Below are 24,387 nucleotides of genomic sequence, written 5' to 3' on the forward strand. Positions count from 1 at the left end.
ACGGCTAATAAAAGATTTTGCCTGAAATTTAGCAACTTCACTAACATAAGCCATTACAAAAATCTACAAGGTTAAGTTAAAGCACTATTTTCATTTATTTTGTTGTTATTGACCTGGTGAATCTAAAAAAACATGTCCCACACATGTATCTTCAGTAATTTTCCAGAACATCCAGAGAAGCAAAGATGTAATTTCATAAAATTTTTACTTTATTAAGTACTAGGTCCAATTTGTTTTTTAAATTCCATACTATTACACAAAGTTTTCAGTAGAAGTTTTAGAGAATTTAATTTTGGAAAAATGGTGGTAATAACGTTAACTGAAACTGTATGAATGTGTCACATAATCTGCTTTTATTAATACCATAGCACACATGAATTCATGTTAAACCAGAAAAAACAAAGCTCACTGTTAAGGAAGTTGTACAGTGTACATACAATTTCACAGTACATTCACAATAAATGTTCAAAAATGTCTCCACCGAGTTCAATGCATTTAGCTGCATGTGTATGAAAAGAGTTTGTTGCTCACAGTTGATGTTGTTGTTGTGGTCTTCAGTCCTGAGACTGGTTTGATGCAGCTCTCCATGCTACTCTATCCTGTGCAAGCTGCTTCATCTCCCAGTACCTACTGCAACCTACATCCTTCTGAATTTGCTAAGTGTATTCATCTCTTGGTCTCCCTCTACGATTTTTACCCTCCACGCTGCCCTCCAATACTAAACTGCTCACAGGGTTGTTCTTAATTTTGTCTATTGCATTCATAATGCAAGCAATTTGAAAGGCATCCCTATTTCATAAAAAATCTACAAACTACAACAGCTACTATGTGGTTTCACTTAAATACACTGTTGTTATTATATTCTTTCACTGAACAATACAGTAAATTAATTTGTTTCAAGGTTAAGAACCGACTGAATCAACTCACAAACAATCTTGTTGGAAGAACATCCACAACTGAGCATTATAGCAGAGGTTGAAAATACCACTTCAGTTGTAAATTTCTTTATTTTCACATGACCGGTTTTGGACTGTTATAAACCCATCTTCAAGCGTCGTAGCTTTGCTGCAGTCCCTGAATGCCACATGTACCAGGCACGGTGTGCTGCCTATGAGTGCCCATAGGCAACACACCGTGCCTGGTATGTGCTGCGCTCGGGGACCACAGCACAGCTACGACACCTGAAGATAGGCCCATAACAGTCCGAAACCGGTCATGTGAAAATAAAGAAACATACAACTGAAGAGGTATTTTAAACCTCTGAATCAACTTGCTAATGGTTGCCAGCAATGATATAAATGTTTCTACCTTCTTAATGGAAAGTAACCAAATTTATTTGTGTAATAATCTTTGCTTCTCTGGATTTTCTGGAAATCTACTGCAGATACATGTCTAGTACATGTCTTATTAAAGTCCTGAGACCAATAACAACAAAATAAATGGAAATCAAGCTTTACTTTAACCTTGCACAGTCTTGCGATGGCTTCATATTAGCAAAGTTTCTAAACTTCTGGCAAAATCTTTTATTAGCAGTAACTCTGTAACTAAACATTTGTGGACCTATGTTTATATGAACTTTTTTTTCTTTAGTTTTACTTGTAGAATAAAATGTGAAAGTATTTGCATATCTTCATGAATCACCCTGTATTTAGGATGGTTAATGCAAGATATTATGTTCTGTCCAAACTATCTTGATGATGTCATCATCATGAGTTCCACATGGTACGGACGTCTCACCAATTTTGAATTCTGTTCACTAAATTGCAAATGATGGGCCTTAAATTAAATCTGTGAAAATCAAAATTTTTCACACAGAAATCGAATATATTGAAGGATGGTGCTAAACTCATGAAGCACCATAAATGATGATTTATAACCTTCCTAAACCATGAAACCTGAAGAAACTCTGATTGTTTCTACATAAAATCAGTTATTATTTAAAATTTCTCCCTATGTGGTGGACATAACTCATCCACTGAACAAGTTTCAATAAAAGGATGCTCCTTTCATTTGGTCAGCAGCCTGTGACAGAGTGTTTACCCACAGAAAGACACTGCTAAAGATATTGTTCTGCCTTGATACCTTTACAACAGACAAACAGCTCTTCCTGGTAACAGATGCATCCCAATAAGGGATTTGAGCAATTTTAGCACTCAGAAAAACCAACAACTCTGAACAGCCTCTTGCATACACCTCCCAAATGTTAACAGTTGCTCAATGCAATTATTCCCAGGTAGAAAAGGAGTCTTTACCCAGTGTGTATACAGTCCATAAGTTCCATTATTTCCTCTATGGCAAGGAAATCCATCTCATCACTGATCATAAGCCACTTCTCTCACTGTTTGGCTCCCATTCACAGCTTCCCAACAAGATCACACAGTCTTGGGCTTTGTTTTTGAGTGCATACCACTATGAGATTCTTTACAGATCCACAGCACAACATGGTAATGCTGACACATAGTCACACCTGCCTATGGGCCATGACCCAGCCTTCGACAAAGCTAGAGCTGTCTGTTTTCAGATAAGAACTCATTTGTAACACACATAAACTGCCAATAATGACCCATTACATCACACAGGCCGTCAAACAAGATCCCACCCTCTGGCAGGTCGTTGATGTGTTCAATGATTGGCCAAAGTGCCTGCACGCTAAGGAGTCTGGTTTACTCTGCAGTTATTTTCTCCTCCTCAATTGCTGGCAGTAGTTGGTGTACTGTCCTCCCTAGCACTGACTCAGGTGATCCCAAAGTCATTGTCCCTCCAGTCCTGTAGGCTCGTATCCATGTTCTTTTACACTGTTGCCACTGGAGTATGACCCACACGAAGGTTTTTGTGTGATGTTTTGTCTACCAGCCTGGCATCAACTCAGTGACTGAGAGGCTCACCCATGAGTGCAAGCAGTATGCTGAACAGCAGGCAATGCCACCAAGAACTTTTGTCCCATTGGCTACACCACGTCAGCCATGGGACCACATTCAAATTGACTTTGTAGGCCCCTTCTGCCATTTTATGTGGTTGGCAGTGACTGTGCATCATCCAGTTACCCATATATCCTGAGCATACCACCATGCCACCAAGGAAGCAACAGTGTGGGTTCTCACCCATGTCTTTGCAATTGAAGGGTCACCCTGGATGATCGCCTCCAATTATGACATGCAGTTCTCATCAGTGCTATTTCAAGATTTCTGTCCCTGTGATTGTATTGCCCACTTCACATCCACACCATTTCATCTGCAGTTGAATGGGGAGATGGAGTATATGTCGCCCAACTTTAAGATTCAGTTAAGAAAGTGCTTGGTGACCTTGTCAATGGACTCAGTGTTGGCTGTGTTTCTCAGAACCCACAGGACCACACAAATACATGGCAGAAGCCTGGAAGAGATGCTCCATGGGCTACAGCCGCAGATTCTGCTGCATTGCTCTGCCCTGTGTTGATGCCTGAGGTGCATTTGCACCCTTCGCAGTATGCTGTCTCATGGGTGTCAGCAACAGTGCGAGCAATTTGCAGTCAGCAAATGTTCACTGTGGATGCTAGTGGTGTGTCACTGTCTCACCATCAGAATCAGCTGTGCCAGTGTTGAGGCACTGACCCACTGTGCCTCCTACCACAGCAGATGCCATGGGAGTGTCTTCACTTGAAGAGCTGTTGGGTGACAACTGTGTCAAGTTGTGGCCACCAGCCGTACCATACCTTCTGCCCAAGCTTGATGGCAGATGCCTGAATGACTCCCTCCCACAGGAGCACCCACCAGCCCTTCCCCAATCATTGCTGCAGCTATCCCTCATGCTGATAGCATGATTTCCATGCCATCAACATATGCATTGTTGTTCCCATGCCTAGTTTGCATTTGTCTGGGGCACTTCTGGCCTATGCCCTGCCAGGACAGAGACAGCCGATGGCTCGGCACCATGACATGGATGCCTCATTAGATACCATTGAGCCAATGAAGGCAATAGCATCGACACACAGCAGTCGTTGTGCCTCCACAACCACCACTAGAGTCACCTCTGCAGTTGCTACAGAGTGACCTAGGTGGACCCTGTGGTCTCCTCAGTCACATCAGTCCATCTCCAGTGCCAGTCCCACCCACTTGGTCTCCCACCTCCTTTTTTCACTAATGCCTGTAGTGCTAGCTCCCCAAAGGGAGAGAGAGACATGTGGCATGTTCACTTACGCTGCCACTGTCACACGTGCAGAGTTCACATTTGGCACCATCACCAAGAGAACAAAACAAGACTACCTGCTTTGGTTGCTGCCAGTGTCATTGCTGGCCAAGTGGAGATGGCCTCACACCAGTAGCGTGACCCACTCTGTCTTGCACTGTCCACACTCCCTGGTGGTTCCACTTGCTGATTACAACTGTTCTGTGATTTGTTATGATGAACTTGCATGTTGCCAGACTTGGCCTGGACTGTTTTTCTCACCGTTTCTGTCCACGTGCATGTGTAGACTCTGGTCCTCTATCACTACAGTTGTAATTACTGTGTGCTTTGTTGTGTGCAGTAAGACTGTAAATACTGCTGTAGAAAAATAGGAAGATCAAAAAGTTTCAACAGCAGAAACAGCTGATGCAACATTAGATGTAGCAATACAAGAAGAATGTGAAATACATCAGAGCAAAAAAAGCAATAATCAGCAACATGTGTGAGTACAGGAGAACAAATCAAAAGGAAACCATTGTAGGCTTAACAGAGAGTAAATGCTGTTCCTCACTAATTAGAAAAACTTACACAAGGGAACAGTGATAGAACAAAAATAATGAAAGCTATTTGTGCATATGTCCATCTCCCGGCACAACATATTTTCAACAGTTCATCAGACATCAGTAAGAAAAATAATATTTGTGGTCTGCACCAAAAATTTAATACTTGGGCAACAAAAAATTAGAAGTGGAAGAGCTCCTGAGTAAAAGATAAGATGTATTATTTGTTAGTGAGTATGGATTAAATCAAGCAGAATTTTGCAATCTAATAATAAGAAACTATGATCTGGTTAATTATTTCTGCTAGTAAATGTATAGAGGTATAGCTGTTACAATATTCAAAAGGAAAATTGGCATTCTGCAATATACTGAGTACAGTAAATGTATAAACTTGCCAGCATGTATAGAGAAAGACTTTGAAATTACTGGCATAATGTATGAAGAACTAACAATTTTCTGTTTATACAGGTCTCCAACTGATAATATTGCAATTTTTATGAAAATTTAACAAAATTATTGCTGATGTTTAACATGAAAAAGATATTGTAATATATGGAGACTACAGCATAGACATAGGTAAAGAATAAAAACCAAAACAAGAATTAAAATTGTTGTTATTATTACAGTGTAATATTAAAATAAAAACAAAGCAAAATGGAAACATAACAAGACAAGCAAAAAGTCATGATAAAAATCTAAAACAGATGATAACTTTTAAAATTACATTGAAGAAAGTAAGTTCATCTGAAATAATGTAAACACAATGAAAAGTATGATGCATTTCATAACACACAAATGGACCATTTTCATTCTCAAAATGACCTGTTAGAACAAGCACACTCATTGGAGGCAATGAACCGTCAAAGAAATAATCAAATTCTGGACTAAATTGAAGTACTTCAGACAAACAGGGAATTTGGATACAGCAAACTTCTTGTTAAGAGAAGGAGCATTTCCCAAAAAATTAAAAATAAGCAAAACAGTGTTGGTATACTAGATGACAACAAAGACAAACCTGATTTATTGTTTGACAAAATGTAAATTTACTGTTTTATTTTTGTATGCAATTCAGTTTTGTTCTGCACTGTTAACCTATTTCTGTTTATGGCTAGTCCAATATCGTTAATATGATGGATTGTATGCTAAATAAATAAAATAATATAAATAAATTACTACAGATCATACCTTTAAAATCTGTTTTCAAAAAAATAGTAGATGTGCTTATGCATGCCTGATTGATCACATCCCTAAAGAAATGCAGTATTATGATTTTATCATGGTTTCCAAAAATAAAAGTCTACAGTAAAAGCTATCTCAAGCCTAAGAGATTCAGTTACATGTACATTAGATGAAATAAAATTGGTTTTTGCTGTTTTTCATTTTATTCCTTTGTATTTATTTCATATTCCGTACATATAGGTAGTGAAAGAATCACAAGGATAGGGAACACGTCAAATTGTAAAGAATTCAAATAAAACTTATGTGATATCCACAGATAGAATGTTAATAAGATATCAATTAAAGAACATATGCTCAGTTGATTAAAAACTGTTTTTCATTGTTGAAGTATGAGAAAGATATATAAGAAGTAAAATTATGCTATAGGCTATCTTACAATAAATATAGATATGAGCACAAAACCTAAATTTTACATGTCTATCATAGTGACCAAAACAACATAAGAGTACAAATGTTTGAACTTACCACATACTTCAGAAGACAAAAAGCTGAAAATATGATGCAGACATTGTAGTTTACACTGTTCTCTAATGTTGCACAATTGTGTTTGAAATAGAATTTATGACATAAAAATAATTAAAACTAGCTTGAAACAATTGTCAGTTTAGTACTGACAAAAGGGATGAAAAATATGATATAGATATTCCAGTTTCCACTGTTCTTAACTGGTGAATCATAATCATATTCAAATTAGATAGCCTGATGTGAGATTAGATAAAATTAATTCTAAAACAACTGTAAGTTTAGTAGGCATATTCATCAGTCTCAGAAATCCCTCAATCATATAAGAAGGTTTCTCTATTAGATCCTCTTTGAGAATTTGATTTAATGTGAGCAATTGCTCAGGACAGCATTTAACATGTAGTGGGAGTGCAGTAAATGGCTTTAAGGCAGATTAAATAAACTTCTTTTAAAAGCATATTAAGACTTTTTAACTCAATGTACAGACTGTTTTGGTTTTTGTGTTGTAGTCGTGATACTAGCTGTTGTCTTTGCAGAGAGAAGTTAGTACAGATAAGAGCTGACAAGGAATAAAATACTGTGAGGTGGTGGTAAGGATCCCCTTGTTTTTTTTTTTTTTTTTTTTTTTTTTTTTTTTTTTTTTTTTTTTTTTTTTTTTTTTTGAGATACCAGAGGCTCTAGTAACAAAATTGAACAATAAAATCCAGAAAAATATAAAACTGAAAATACAAAACACCACACAAATCCAGAGGCCCACAACACCCACCACAAATGTACACACCAAGAACACTACCTCTATACAATAAGTTCATAATCCAAAAACTCAACAGACAAACTTGTACATAATCACATATGGAAACAAACTGACAAACAGAATCTGGAACATCCTCAAGAAATAAGGAATAAAAGTAGCATATCAAAGCAATAACTCAATACAGAAATGTCTAGAGATGGAAGATAACACTGACATATACCAAAAAATTAACTCCAGTGTAACAGTTGTGGTGTTCTATACTTAAAGCAGACTAGCAGAACTTTTGAAGTAAGATATAAAGTACATAAAAGAGCATGAACATATGGGATCACCACTGAACATTTGCAGAACATCTCTGGCAAGAAAGCTACCACAAAAGAAAAGGTCATAAAAATTTCAGTAACAAGAAGCATCTCCTAACCCTACAAGAGAACTTACAAATCCAGAAAGCAATAATAGAGAAGAGACACATAATAAATGACTAGACAAACATCAGCAATCAGACATTATTTGAACTAATAAAACATATTGTAGATAAAGAACAACCACTCCTCCCCACAGACACACACACACACACACACACACACACACACCACAAAATGATATCACAAACTAGGCAATATCCTCACCTTAGATCACCTACCACTGTACTATACAAGAGTGGTTTGAAAATTTAATGGAACGGAAGAGAAAAAAAGTACTTACATGATTGAAACTTTTTTTTTATTTTTCAATGTAGTCTCCTTGTATATTAATGCACTTGGTCCAACAATGTTCCAGTGCCTTGATCCCATCTCAAAAATGAGTTTCCTCCAGGCCTGCAAAACATTTGTCAACTCCAGCTATCAATTCTTTGTTTGAAGTGAATCTTTCTCCACCACAAAAAAATTTCAGTTTTGGGAAGAGATGGATGTTGACAGAAGTATATCAGATGAATAAGGTAGGTGTGGCAACAATTCATACCTTAGTCTGTGTAATTTTGCCATGGCAGTGGCACATGTGCGCGGGTGTGCATTGTCTTGGTGGAAGATAACTTTCTCCCTTGCTAAATATGGCCTTTTTTCCGTGTCTTTTGTTGCAATTTGTCCAGGAGGTTAGAATAGTATTCTCCAGTAATTGTTTGCTCAGTGGGGAGATAATCTACAAACAGAATCCCCTTCACATCCCAGAACACTGATGCCATGACTTTTCCCGCCAAAGGAATTGTCTTTGCTTTCTTTGGTGGTGGAGAATCAGCACACTTCCACTACTTTGACTGTTGTTTTGTCTCTCGGGTATAGTAGTGCACCCAAGGTTCATTTGTGGTCACAAACTGGCACAAAAATGTTTGTTTGATTCTCCTAAAATGGGCCAAACATTGTTCTAATATGTCCATTCTCATGCGTTTTTGATCCAGCATCAAGAGTCACTGCACCCATCTTGCAGATAATTTTTTCATTACTAATTCTTCAGTTAAAATGTGTTATACACTTTCAGATGACGTCTGGCATGCATGAGCAATTCCACTCACTTTCAATTGGCGATCCTCCATGACCACTTTGTGCACTTTTGCAATGATTTCTGGAGTAGTGACACGTCTTGGCTGACCACAGATCATCATCTAAGCTCTCCCGACCAAATTAAAATTCATATGTCCACTTGGCAACAGTTGACTATGAAGGAGCAGAGTCCCCCAATGTATTCTGTAAATCAGTATGAATGTCTTTTGCTTTCATATCTTTCCTTATGAAGTACTTAATCACTGCTCAAATCTCAAAGTTTTCCATCTTCATGAATCACTACACAGTAACAACAACAGAGCCACATCACTGCCACAGCTCTCTTGCAAGAGTACTGCTGTGGCATGTGTTTACAGGCAACAGTCCAATGAATATCACATGAACAACTCATTGCACTAGTGCTGACCTCTCGTGGTGATTCCAAGAACTTTTCAAACCACCATCATAGTAAAGCAATAATCTAAACACACAGTACATAGGACATATTAGTTCCCCTTACGTATACTCACACAACCTGCTGATAAATACATATGTACACACACTGTTGGGTTGTCCAAAGTGCAAGGTGCTAGGCATGGTTGGTACCTAATGAAGAAACCACAAGAAAGCATAGTTACTGCCAGACACTGTGACAAATGAGTGGGGTCAATGTAGACACATACAGAAGACTTTCCATATGCCATTGCATCAGCATGCTTACACATTTATGAGCAGAGTACCACTCAGCCCAGTCTGCAATCCTCGCCAATGATAACAGCATCATCTCTCTTCCAAGTCAGCAGTGCGATAATTGTATTAGACAGAATTCAGCGTAAATGTTTATTGTCAGTTATACTCTGTGAAAAGAGACTAGTATCTTGTTCTGAGTCAAGTGTTACATTAATGTTCAGTAACAGTTATAAATACTCATGATATTTTGGTGGATATAGATTGCCACAAAGTTAAGTATTTCATCTTGTTCCAGTTGTAATTAAGTGATGTAATGTTTTATGTACAATGTAGGAAAAGATGGTACTTACGGTAAAGATGACATGTTAAGTTGCAGACAAGAACAAGTAAAACATACTTACACATAAGCCATTGAACCAAGCCTTTATTAGAAAAAGAAAGATACACACACACCACTCATTCACACAAGCAAGCACACCTCACACACACATAACTGCCAATTCCTGCAGCTCTGACCAGGATGCATTCTGACCTGAGCTGTCAGAGTTGGCAATCACGTGTGAGGTGTGTTACTTGTGTGAATGAATGGTATGTTTCTCTTTCTTTTTTCAATGAAGGCTGGGGCTGAAAGCTCATGTGTAATTTTATTTTAATTGTGCATGTCTGCAGCTTAAAAAGTCATCTTTATGGTAAATAGTAGTTTTCCGTTACCTATATGGTTTATATTCCTACCTGGAGTTTCCATTGTTTGCTAGTATTTTATATGTAGTAGTATCACTTGGACTCTTCCAGGAGTAAAGCTAAGAACCCACCACTGTACTAAGAAGTGTAATTTCCTACAGTACAAAAAATATCGCTCTACGTCTACACATACGCCTATACTCTGCAAACCACAGTGTAGTACATACCATTGTACCAGTTATTAGTGTGTCTCCCTATTCCATACACGTATGGAGAGTAGGAAGAATGAATATTTGAATGCCTCTGTGCATGCAGTGATTATTCTAATCTTATTCTCATGATCCCTGTGTGAGTGATACGCAGGAATCTTCACTCACTTGATTAAAAATTTGGCACTGTGTGCAAGTTGTTTCCATGCATTGTCCACCCTGGGTTTGACTTGTGTATTTTGATTTCTTGGTGTGTATAGAGTGTTTAACCATGTCTGAGTCACCACAGGAATTATCTAAATGAAGTTAACTTGCAGGTGGAGCACATTGAATGACTGCTGCTCATGTCCAACAGATGATTCTGTTACTACTGCATCAGTTGCACCCATTTCATCCATTCAGTAGTAACAAAGAGAATTGGTCAGAATATTGGGCACAGATGGAGGCCCATGTCACCACATACAACATTACAGGTGTGGCACACAATGCTTGTTTTTTTTCAACAGTCAGAACTGAAGGTAGCATATGTGTTTAAAACTTTGTCCCAATACTCATACAGACACTGTGCATGATGACAAACTTGTTAAGCTGTTCATTGAACATTATGATGCTCAGGTGCATGTCACTACAGTGAAGTTCAAATTTTTCTGTCTCATGAAGCAACCTGCACAAACTTTAAAACAGTGGGTTCCAAAGTTAGAGAGCTTGCAGGACAGTGCAGGTTTAAGGGTACTTTTGGACTCACTTACAGTGATGTCATGATATGTGATGCAATCACAAAAAACTTGGCAGATACATAAATTCACACTGCCATTCTCAAACTGTCAGATCCCAATCTGAAAATACACTCCTGGAAATGGAAAAAAGAACACATTGACACCGGTGTGTCAGACCCACCGTACTTGCTCCGGACACTGCGAGAGGGCTGTACAAGCAATGATCACACGCACAGCACAGCGGACACACCAGGAACCGCGGTGTTGGCCGTCGAATGGCGCTAGCTGCGCAGCATTTGTGCACCGCCGCCGTCAGTGTCAGCCAGTTTGCCGTGGCATACGGAGCTCCATCGCAGTCTTTAACACTGGTAGCATGCCACGACAGTGTGGACGTGAACCGTATGTGCAGTTGACGGACTTTGAGCTAGGGCGTATAGTGGGCATGCGGGAGGCCGGGTGGACATACCGCCGAATTGCTCAACACGTGGGGCGTGAGGTCTCCACAGTACATCGATGTTGTCGCCAGTGGTAGGCGGAAGGTGCACGTGCCCGTCGACCTGGGACCGGACTGCAGCGACGCACGGATGCACGCCAAGACCGTAGGATCCTACGCAGTGCCGTAGGGGACCGCATCGCCACTTCCCAGCAAATTAGGGACACTGTTGCTCCTGGGGTATCAGCGAGGACCATTCGCAACCGTCTCCATGAAGCTGGGCTATGGTCCCGCACACCGTTAGGCCGTCTTCCGCTCACCCCCCAACATCGTGCAGCCCGCCTCCAGTGGTGTCGCGACAGGCGTGAATGGAGGGACGAATGGAGACGTGTCGTCTTCAGCGATGAGAGTCGCTTCTGCCTTGGTGCCAATGATGGTCGTATGCGTGTTTGGCGCCGTGCAGGTGAGCGCCACAATCAGGACTGCATACGACCGAGGCACACAGGGCCAACACCCGGCATCATGGTGTGGGAAGCGATCTCCTACACTGGCCGTACACCACTGGTGATCGTCGAGGGGACACTGAATAGTGCACGGTACATCCAAACCGTCATCGAACCCATCGTTCTACCATTCCTAGACCGGCAAGGGAACTTGGTGTTCCAACAGGACAATGGACGTCCGCATGTATCCCGTGCCACCCAATGTGCTCTAGAAGGTGTAAGTCAACTACCCTGGCCAGCAATGTCTCCGGATCTGTCCCCCATTGAGCATGTTTGGGACTGGATGAAGCGTCGTCTCACGCGGTCTGCACGTCCAGCACGAACGCTGGTCCAACTGAGGCGCCAAGTGGAAATGGCATGGCAAGCCGTTCCACAGGACTACATCCAGCATCTCTACGATCGTCTCCATGGGAGAATAGCAGCCTGCATTGCTGCGAAAGGTGGATATACACTGTACTAGTGCCGACATTGTGCATGCTCTGTTGCCTGTGTCTATGTGCCTGTGGTTCTGTCAATGTGATCATGTGATGTATCTGACCCCAGGAATGTGTCAATAAAGTTTCCCCTTCCTGGGACAATGAATTCACGGTGTTCTTATTTCAATTTCCAGGAGTGTAGTTCTGTTCTATTGTGGAATCTGAAAGTATTGTGGACACAGCTGATGTTCGTTTTGATACTCCATGTATTTATGTTGTTAAAAACACACAAGACACTCAGTCTATAGTTCATGCTACTGTTAAGGTGATTGGAAACAGGGCTCAGACAAATAGTAATCATCAAGATAAAAACTTTCAGTTGTGTGGTACATGAGGCATGCTATAGAATTCAGTGAGCAAGTCTTGTCCTCAACGCTTTTCAAATCATGACAGAAAAACTTGTCCTGGCCATGATGAAAAATGTTTCCAGTGTGATAGGCAAAATGATATTAAAATCGTGTGTTTACAAGGCATCCAGAGCTCAGGCCAGGATTGGCACTGGACAGGCACACAGCTTAAGTGGAGCAATGAACAAGTGCATGTCATGTAGGCATTGCCATTAGAGCTGGCACAGTGAAGTCCCTCCTTTCCACCTTGTGGAAATCTTCTGCTGTAGTACACAGACAGGAGAACAAACTTTTTGTGTACTTAAAAGCGGCTCAAAACACAGTTAAATTTCAGTTAGATACATGGGCATCTTTTTCCCTTATAAATAAAGACACATATGAAAGAATCGGTAGCCCACAGCTTCTTCTGTTTTCTCTGCTTGTAATGGACACAAAACACAGAAACTTTTCATGCCCTCATCAAATTTTTTGTTTTATATACTCAGTGCTAGAAACAGTCCAAAAATATTTCATTTAGACTTATTTGATTTGTTCGACATGTGCATACAAGAGAATGCGTCACAAATTAGTGTTTCCGTGCCTCACACTAATATTTCTGACTCGTTTAAGAAATACAGTGAACTGTTTGAACCTGGTTTAGGAAGAGCTAAAGATTTTTAAGAGCACATTACTGTTAAAGGCAATGCACAGCCATGAGTTTTTTGTGCAAGGCTTGTCTTCCATGCAATATGTGAGCAAGTTGCTCAGGAAATACACTGATGGAACGACAATGGGGTTATACAACCAATTTCTGCAAGTCAGTGGGAATCATATTTGGTCATTCTCAAAATCCATCAGGAGGTTTACACCTGTGTGTTTATTTTAAAACAAAAGTAAACCCACAACCTGTGTTGGATTCCATGACCATAGGAATTAATGAATAGGCTGGGACAGGGCAGATTCTTTTCTAAGATTGACTTAACGTGAGGCATACTTACAGTTACCACTGGACAAGCACTCCAAGCAATATTTTGTAATCAGTAATCACCTGTATTTGTTCCAGTGCTATTTTTCAACAGTTCCTGGAACAATTAACAGCAAAATTCCTTCTTGTACAAGCTATTTGGACAATATTGTTGTCACAAGTCATACACTGCTGAACATTTGGCAGATTTAGGCTGCTTGTTTCAAGTTATTTCTGCAGCTGGCTTAAAGTTCAACAGGAAAAGTGCTCCTTCTTCCATAAAGAACTGGAATAGTTAGGATGTGTTATAAATGCACAGGATGTTCATCCTGCTGATTTGCACTTGACTGCAATTAAATATCAGTCAGCACCATGAAACATTAAGGAACTCCAAGCGGTCATAGGGAAGCTTTTGTATTATATTGAAATCATTGTAAACACTGTGCAAATAGCAGCTCTGCCGAACTGGATGCACCAGAAAGTTGTTCCCTTTGTGTGGTTCCAAGAACATCAGAGGTGCATTTCAGCAATTAAATGATGCATTATTGTGGATGCATCATCTTATGGAATTGGAGCTGTGCTCTCCCATAGAATAGTTTCTGCTGATAAACCTATTGCTTTTGCCTCAAAAACTCTCAACAAATTGCTGTGTAATTACAATCAGCTTGAAAAAGAGGCACTCACCATTATCTATGGTATTATCAAGTTCCACCAATTTGTATGGTCAGAAGTTCTATTTTATCACAGATCATCAGTCTTTAACAGCCTCCTTCAGTCCTTTCAACCCTGCCACCAGGGACAGTGCAAAAATTGGAACACAGCTCCAGCATTGTCTAATTATCAGTATGAGTTGTTGTACAGGCTCACTGCCCAAAATTTGAATACTGACTTGCTGTCTTTGTTAGCTGTCAGTACTGGCACAGTGTTTGATTTGTCTCAGGAATCATATTATCAATTTGATACTCAGGGTTCTGAAAGTCTTTTTCTGACCCAGCTCTTCAGGTAGTTTTGCAATGCATGTGCCATAGATGGTCACAAGGTTTGAAAAAAAATTCCCCACACAGTGGTGCATCATTATTTTAAACATTGTCACCATACCCACATAGTCAGTTGTTCTGCTGTTACATACAGAAAATGGCAATGCATGTGTTGTGATACCCTACTGCCTCCAACAGGAAGTTTTATCTTTATTGCATGTAGGTCATTGGGCTGATTTCATATGAATCAACTTTCCTAACACCATTGCACTTGAAAGGTCACGGATGATCTTATAAAGCAAATGACCTCTCCTTGCAATATTTGTATGTAACATCAATCAGCTCCACCACAATGCTTTTTTTAGTGGTCACATCCATCTAAACACATTCAAGTTGATCTCATGGGTTCATTCTCAAACATATGATGGCTGTTGGCGGTAGATGTATACCAGTACAGTAAATTTCCTTTTGTTGTTACAGTGACACCCACCGCTCCTGCAAGTATGGCATTGTTCTTTTTTTTTTAAGGTCTTTGTTAGATCCTTGTCTCAGACAAAAGACCGGAATACACATCAGCCAATTTTCATCAGTTTTATGCTGCCAACAGCACACACCATGTCAGTACTGCAGCTTTTTACCATCAAGCTAACAGTGAAGCTGAACAGTTCATCTGAACATTCAAAAGTCACATGGACTAACTCCATTCTTCCCACATACAGGAGCAAGCTTTAAATATTTTTCTTTCATCCTAACAGTCCTTGTCATGTGATGGGAAGTCACTGGCAGAAGTGTTACATGATCATTGCCATCATACTCTATTGCATTTTCTGCAGCAGCCAAGGAAACAATTTGTTCTGGCACATCATAAAAAATCTCCGCTGCACAATGAAATGAAATAAGCATTTGGCGTCATTGGCCGGGAGGCCCCTTGCAGGACAGGTACATCCGCCTTGGTGCAGGTCTTATAAGATTCAACACCGCATTGGGCGACCTGCGCACTGGATGGAGATGAAATGATGAAGAAGACAACACAACACCCAGTCCCTGAATGGAGAAAATCTCCGACCCAGACGGGAATCGAACCCAGGCCTGTAGGACGGCACTCCATCACACTGACCACTCAGCTGTCGGGGCGGACAGCTGTACAATGAAGTCTTCTTTAAAGCTTTAGGCAACAAACAGCACTGGGAGCACAGTGTCATGACAAAGGCCTCAAGACATTCTTCATATGCCATACAAGGTTTTTCTGGGCTACCTCAGCCTCACCAGAACCAGCTGCAGTGCACTTACCAAGTATGTCAGTGAATCTGCTGCAGAACTTTTGCCCACAGACACAGCACATTCTCACTGACGTTGCCAATGTTGGCACCCATCCTGCTGTGTGAGCCATTGTCTGTGGAGGCGCTGCCCCTGGACAGCCATGATGGTGCCCACTGGATGTGGGGGTGCACACTGTGGTCGGTTTTTTGGTCAGTGTTCCAGTCACTCGCATGGTCTATATCAGGGTACAGACAGCGAGCTGCCATTGGCTGTCGGTCCAATGTCTACTCATACATATATTTGCATTCAGTCCTTCACCCTGCCATTATCACATAACACAGCACTACATGATGATAGTGCTGAGGTCCAAGGGAGAGGAACGTGATGTTGTCTGAAGAATGAGGTGCTAAGGTAAGGCTGGTATTCCTTGAAGAAACCACAAGTAAGCATAGTTACTGCCAGACACAGTGACGAATTAGCGGAATCAGCATAGACTCGCCCAGAAGAGTTTCGATGCGCTGCCGCCTCAGCGACAGAGTACCACCCAGCCCAGTCTGCGATCATTGCTGAAAATGACAGCATTGTCTCCTTACCCAGCCAACAGTGCAATAAAAGAACTATGCAAAAAAGAGTTTAACGTTTCTGAGCAACTTAATGAACGTCCCAAACTGATGAAAGTCAAACACAGCAATGAAGTGAAAGTTAACAGCGACATCATGAACATTCTAATTGGCGTAACAAGTCTTTTGTGTAAGGAGGGGCTAGTTTTTAGAGGCCATGACAAGGAAGAACATTCCCTGTGCCCTGGAAATTTCAGAGCCATTTTTAAACTTGTACTAAATAGACACGAAGATTTGAAAGCAAACTGGAATAAAAGGCCTATTTCCAGGGATTTTCAAAAACTGTACAGTACAGACTGATTAAATGCAGATACACATTCAAGTTTGGACATAACCTCATTTTATGCCTGCACTGTGGACGAAGGTACAGACATTTCAGACAAGTCACAGTGCCCCAGTTTTTATTCACTGTTTTTCACATGGTTTGAATTTAGTTTTGCAGCGGACCTGTTATTGTATAATATCAGTATCCAAGGATTTCTTTTATCCACGCTTCAGAGCATTTATGCTTTCTTCCACCGGCCTTCCAAACACACAGCAGTTAGCGATAGTGTTGTTAGTAAACGCATTCCTTCCAATCGTGAAACGAGATGGAACTGTGACGCCAGAATAGTATCTATTGCAACTACAAGAGAAGTAGGCGGAATTTAAAAAAAAAAAAAAAAAAACTCCTAAACTATGACTTCGTATTTCTATGTTTCAAAGTATTTTTAAAAACTGAAATGCTTTACAACATTCTTAAGAAACAAACAATGATGAACAGTTTTGCAACAGCTTACATAAAAAAAACTTAAGAAACGTGGATAAATTGATCGTCTTTTTAAATTCCACGGAAGCCTCGACTAATTCGTAACCTGAAACTTCCATGAATAGCGCCGAATCGGTGGATGAAACCACTGACAATCCACTGACGTCAAAACACAAACAGCCGCGCGGGATTAGCCGAGCGGTCTTGGACGCTGCAGTCATGGACTGTGCGACTGGTCCCGGCGGAGGTTCGAGTCCTCCCTCGGGCATGGGTGTGTATGTTTGTACTTAGGATAATTTAGGTTAAGTAGTGTGTAAGCTTAGGGACTGATGACCTTAGCAGTTAAGTCCCATAAGATTTCACACACATTTGAACATTTTTGAACAAAACACAAACAGGTGTGCTTCGAGTTATTGGATAACATCGTAACACAGCTGGAACCAAGACTTTCAACCATGATAAACAATTATTTCATAAATTAGGTGAAGATACTCAGTTCGCCAGCTATGCCCGGCGTTGCTCTGTAGACAGTTTGGATTCATTATTGCGCGTCTTTCAGTCGCTCTCACTCACGTCTAGAACTGGAGCCTATTTTCTTCCCAGCATAAAGAAACATTTCACTCTGTCGTCTTGGGAGTTGCTTGCACGCTGTTGAAAAGTCAGTGCAGCGAATACTTCAAGCCCGGAGTCATGGTATGGCGCTGTCATCGAAAGTTTCGGGATGAAGAAGGATCAGCGAGTTAACTTGTTTTACAAGTAATAACGCTCAAATGCCCAATTTACAAGTTCGTTTGTAAACAAAAGTATTATTATTATTATTATCATTATTATTATTAGCGGTAGTAGTTGTGGTCGTTTTAGTCTTAGCATAGTGCGCGGGAAATGCCGTGGCCGGTTGATGCGTGGGGAGAACGGCAGCGGTGGGAGATCGTTCAAAGCGCTGTAGGGGAAATGAGCGCTGGAGGGGAAAAATGCCGTTCTAAACTGAAGCCTACGCTCAATTTTTTTTCTTTTTTTGTAAATATTAAATGGGGCTGCTCTACTACACACTCGCATAGTGACGAGTCAAAAAGATCTACTATCACCTCTGCTTTCGTTAGTATCTAAAAATAATTCCGCCGAAAATGCAGCGATTTACTTTTCCTTGGCTTGTTAACCACTTGTAACTTTCAGAGAAGAGTCACAAGTGGCGAATTTTGAGTACAACCTACACATTTCTCTCGTTGCCAAGTCAAAATTTGCTTCTATTGCCAAAACTCAGTGGGGTTTACAGTGTTTCAATCAGAAACACATTGTGCAGACACAATTGCGTGAGACTTCTGAAACAGTGGTTTATTAAGATTATTAAGTGAGAAGTCAGTAGCTTATGAAAAAGCACATCCTCGGTACAAAAAAATGTGTATTGTCTTCACGTATGTTGTTCCAAAGCCCATAGCATTTCTCGTTTCACCAGCTATCGATGGCTCTTAAAAGTTACATTCTTTCACCAAAAAAGTGTGTAGTAATTGGAATAACACGGTAAATAATGAAGTTTTAGATAATAAGGATATTGTAAAATACTCTCATCTTTGTGTGCTACCATTTGCCAAAATCTCACTTCGATATTTGAAACCGTTTATGAAATACGAGGAATGTTGTAGATATTTCATTCTGGCTGTATCGCTGGCTCGGCGCGATGGAAAATGAGTGTGGTACCTCAGATCAATTTTCTCTAGGTCAGTGACAGATAGATACCTCTACCTAAGTCTAAAGAAAAATTCAGTATCTTAGCTAAATTTCATACGCAACAACAAATTACCTAATACGCACCGAACGTAAAATCATAGCGACCTCTTCTTTATTCATTGCACACTTTCCCTAATTTTGCGCAGTGCCTTACTTTCACGTAAATATCACAGTAACTATGGCCAATAACGAAATGATGGGAACATTATCATGAAACTGACATATAAAGCTATAAGTAAAGCAAAAATGAAATTTTTTACCGAACAGTTTCTGTAAAATCTTTTGAGAAAGATTGCAGGGAGTACGCCTCCTTTCTGTCATCGCTGACTGGCCGAAAGGTGGAAAATACTTAGTGGCCTCCCCTTCCGAACAAACTAATGGACGCTCCCAGGGCCTTGGACGAAAACTGGTCATTGTACATTGGCCACCGTATCCTGCACGAGCTATTTGTGGTGGTGGTGGTGGTGGTCGTCGTCGTGAGGAATGCTAGGCGTGCATACATCAAAAGGGAAGGAAAGGTGATTTTCCAATACATTTCCTCGCCTTCACAGACTTTAGGCCCACAATCCGCCACTGGTACAATGACTGAGTAGCCCCACATAAGCCATATATTTCCGTAGTCAGTGCTAAGTGACGCTTGAGATGTTATAAAGAGCGATGCCACTGGTCAGTGTATAACTGGAAACGGGGGTGACAAGTTGTGCTGTACCCCGTGACAATCCAGTGAAAGGGTTTGGATTTGGCAAACACCAGGAGAACGTTACCTGTCATCATGTGTTATGTCAACAGTGAAGTGCAGAGGAGGTGTCTTTAAGATATGAGTGTGCGATTATGAAAACGTTAAATGCAAAACCATACAAACACGTTTTACAGCATTATGTAGTAAGTACATTAGAGAAACAATTCAGCGATGATGATTTTTTTTTTTTTTTGTACCTTCTACATCTACACTCACATAACTACTCTGAAATTCACAGTTAACTGCCTGGCAGAAGGCTCATTGAGCCACCTTCAAGCTGTTTCTCCACCGTTTCACTCTCGAACATCGTGTGAGAAATACGAATATTTAAATCTCTCTGTGTGAGCTCTGATTTCTCTTATTTTATTATAGCGATCGTTAACCCTTATGTAGGTGAGGGCCAACAAAATATTTTCACATTTGGTGACTCAAAGTGCAGAAGAGTTCCTCCTGCTGCAACGAAAGGCTACTATGTTTTAAATGGACCTGGGCGTAATGAGGGTCGAAAAAATGGAATTTTTATTCAATAAAATTCTTTGATTCTTCCTGATTCTAAAAATATATACTTTATGTACAGCGCATCACTATTTTCGTGTTTAAAATTCCTGTCAAAAGCAGATGCGGTGCGTGAATGCCTAGCTGTCACACTAGTCAAACACGAACCCTGCCTATAATCTTTCGTTATTTAATTTTGGCGCGGCTGTTGCCATAGAAACTAGTTTGTTCAAAAAAAATGGCTCTGAGCACTATGCGACTTAACTGCTAAGGTCATCAGTCGCCTAGAACTTAGAACTAATTAAACCTAACTAACCTAAGGACACCACACACATCCATGCCCGAGGCAGGATTCGAACCTGCGACCGTAGCGGTTCCAGACTGTAGCGCCTTTAACCGCTTAGCCACCACGGCCGGCGAAACTAGTTTGTGTATTATTGTCGAAGAACATATCGACTGCACTATGAGCACGGATTTATTGCAATTGATCTTTCTGTCGATACAAGTGGATTACTTGAGCTTTCTTATGTTTTTCACGTTCGTTTGTGTTGTAAACTTGTTGTTGTGATTGAATATTTCAACCATTTCCCATCGTAAAATGCGAAAAACGATGTAGCTTAATTTCAGTCGTAAAATTTACGGTAATCAACACCAAGTGTGTTGCCGAAAATCGTAAAAATGAAGAAACTGTTACATCACAGAGAAGTGAAGGTAGGCCTAAACGTTCGCCAGGCAGTGCTTCAAAATGCAAATTCAAACATCGTACCGAAAATGAACAAAATGTTCGCGTTGTAAATAACAGTTACATTTTAAATGGTAAGTGCAAGCTTTCAGAATTGTTTTGTTTGTTGCTAAATGTAAATACTGTAATAGCGAAAATTTTCCTACATTTAGTGAGGAAGTAAGTAAAATTAGAGGCCTATCCAGCAAACTTTCAGTGGAATGTAAAGTAACCAAGTGTACAATGACATCTTTTGTAACATGTGCAACATATAGTAAAGTGAAAATGCGCCTTGCTTATACCATGAGGCATATTGGGTTCAAAATGGTGCAAATGGCTCTAAGCACTATGGGACTTAGCAGCTGAGGTCATCAGTCACCTAGACTTAGAACTACTTAAACCTAACTTAACCTAAGGATATCACATACATCCATGCCTGAGGCAGGATTTGAACCTGCGACCGTAGTAGCAGCGCGGTTCCGGACTGAAGCGCCTAGAACTGCTCTGCCATAGTGGCCGTCGGAATATTGGGAAGGCAAGAAAAGCAGCCCAGATATTTTCTTCTATGATGGATTTCCCACCGCCACTTGTTAAGTTTGAGAGGTATTACAAACATTTGCCTAGTACCCCAATGAAAATCCGTGAACCATCTATGCAGAGGGCAGTGAAAGAAACCAGATATTTGTCAGTCTTCTGATACTGCTGCTGCATTGCATGGTTCTTGGAGCAAGAGATGCCATACATTGCTCAATGGAGTTGCCACAGTTACCTCTGAAGATAAAGGCAAGGAGCTATACAACGAATGTCTGACAAAACACTGCTAACGTTGTGCCAGTAAGGTAAATAAATACAGTTGTGGAAAGAAAAATTTGAGGTTTACGTTGATGGTATGGAAACAAGGAGACAATTGATCAAATACGAGACATGGTGTTTGATACACTCACTACCTTGGTGATAGTAACTTTAAAGGTTTCAACAGAGACGCAGCTGCTAAACCATGTGGTGCAACCGAAACTTAAAAAATTAAATGTGTAGAGTATGTGCAGAAGAGATGAGGTCAAGACTTAGAAAACTCCGCAAGGAGATGGTAGGAAATAACTCTCGGATGGCAAAGCAATTGGTGGACAAGTCAGACTCACCAAATAAGAAACAGAAACCCTCAAGGAATATTATGGTCTCTCCATCGTGAAAAACAGCGAAAATATCGGTGAGATGGTAGAAGCAATTTGGGAAACTTTGTTCACAGAATATCCACTGATGAGCATCCATTGTATGGCCTCTGCCCAAAAGGAAACACTTCATGGTGCATGTACAATAGAGATGAAGCAAATGGACAAAAATTTCCACATGCTCACACCATGACAGAAACTGTTATGGTAGGACTATGACCATTACATAGAGAGCTTTCAGATTCTAAACTTCTGTAAAAATGTTTACATGGCAGAACATAGTTCCTGAATGAAAGCTTCAGTAGGTTTTTTTTAGCATGTCAGCTTTTCATGTTCGTATCATGGCCGCCAATATAGTGACAGAAAAAATCACAACATCAAAAGGTAATTAATGTAAAGTAATGAAATTTTGGGAATACATTTGTTTAGGTAACATATGTAAGAGATTAACATTACAAGATTACGGGTTAATGTAACTGCGAGGTAAGCCATTGCAAATGTGAAATGCTGGTGTACTGATAATCAGTGTAACAGCTAGAATGTTGAATGCAAGCATGCAGATGTGCATACATGGTGTTGTATCAGTGCCAGATATCAGTTTGTGGGATATAACGTCATGCCTGTTGCACTCGACCAGTCAGTTGGGAGATAGTTAATACGGTTTGTTGGTGACACTGGAGTTGTCATCCGATGACATCCCATATGTGCTCCATTGCAGACATATCCGGTGATTGAGCAGGCCAAGGCATCACATTAACACTCCATAGAGTATGTAGGCTTACAACAGCACTGTGTTAGTCGAGCATTATCCTGTTGGAAAACACCCCCTCGAATGGTGTTCAAGAATGGTAACACAACAGGTCGAATAATCTGATTGATGTACAAATTTACTGTCAGTGTGGGATAACTACAAGAGTGCTCTTTTTGTCATATGACATCACATCCCAGACCATCTCGTTTCCATTAATTGTAGAACATTAGGTACATTTGTCACAATAATCTTTTTGTACACTAGAGAATATACATACATTATAAATGTAATGTATCTTTAACGATTTGTATGTGACATATTATCGAAGTTGCAATAAATTGATCTGTTCTTTGTGCTGATTAATGGCAGATGTGTACTTTTATAAATTGGTTTGTGTGTACAATCAGTTGGCTGCCATCTTTATTGACAGGAGCATGTGGTATTCAGCTTCCAATGCTAGCCAGTTTGACATGACCAAGTGCACAGGCAGTGACACACACACAGTTTGACAGGCAACACACCACACACACATCCCAGGTCCAAGTGTATCAAGTGTAATTTTACATTGTACATGGTCAACAATTCTTTTAAACTTGAACCATAGTTCTTCTACATGCTCGTGCCCAGAGGTAAGTTTCTGGAGTCCCTATCTGACGTTGCTTTGTTGTGTAGCTTTTTATTTTCGTTAATTATCGGTCTTGAGACTAGTTTGAATCCCTCTCTTGCACCATCCTCTTCATCTTACAGTAGAACTTGCAACCTATATCCTTAGTCATTTGCAGGCTGTATCAGAATCTCTTTCTTCCCCTACTGTTTTTAGCCTGTATATCTCCTTCTAATAACATAGTAGGTATTCACTGCTGATTTCTTAAGACATGTCTGCTCATCTTTTCCTCTCTTCTTGTCAGTGTTTTTCGTATGTTCCTTTCTTTGCCAGTTTTGAAGATAAGCTCCTTATTTCTTATCTTATGCAGGGTGGGTATCAGATAACCTTGAGTTTGAGAATCGAGATACACTTCTGCTGTCAGGCTACACTTGGCCATGAAAGGAGATATCATACTACACCTGAGGCAACTGGGCAAGTTATATTCAAGGTCATCTTCACACTCTCTGCTCTTCCCAGAGAATCCCCACCCCTTTCCCTCTTCTTTGGTCACCCTGCCCCGTCAACCAATAAGTTTCAAGCTACCCCTCTCTCTTCTCACCCGTTATAACAAGAGTAAATGCATGTGATGCATCATTCAAATTCTGTGCACTGTAGTGGAAGGATTGTCATGAAGTGCGAGCACAACCCAAACCAGACTAAGTAAACATGTAAGTACACTTAATTCCTTCCTCTCATAATTAATTGCAATTTACAGTTTTAGCTAATTTGTTGAAACTTCACTGATTTTTGAAATATCTACATCTTCATCCTAAGATACATGTAAATACATTGTTAAACAATTATTGCAGCACATTATTTGACAAATTACACCAACACCCTGAATGAAACAATTTCTAGATTGCTTTATGTAAGGAGAAACACGCTCTTTACAAGACAGTAAA

The sequence above is a fragment of the Schistocerca serialis genome, chromosome 2 (assembly GCF_023864345.2).
Source record: "Schistocerca serialis cubense isolate TAMUIC-IGC-003099 chromosome 2, iqSchSeri2.2, whole genome shotgun sequence".
Lineage (NCBI taxonomy): Eukaryota > Metazoa > Arthropoda > Insecta > Orthoptera > Acrididae > Schistocerca > Schistocerca serialis.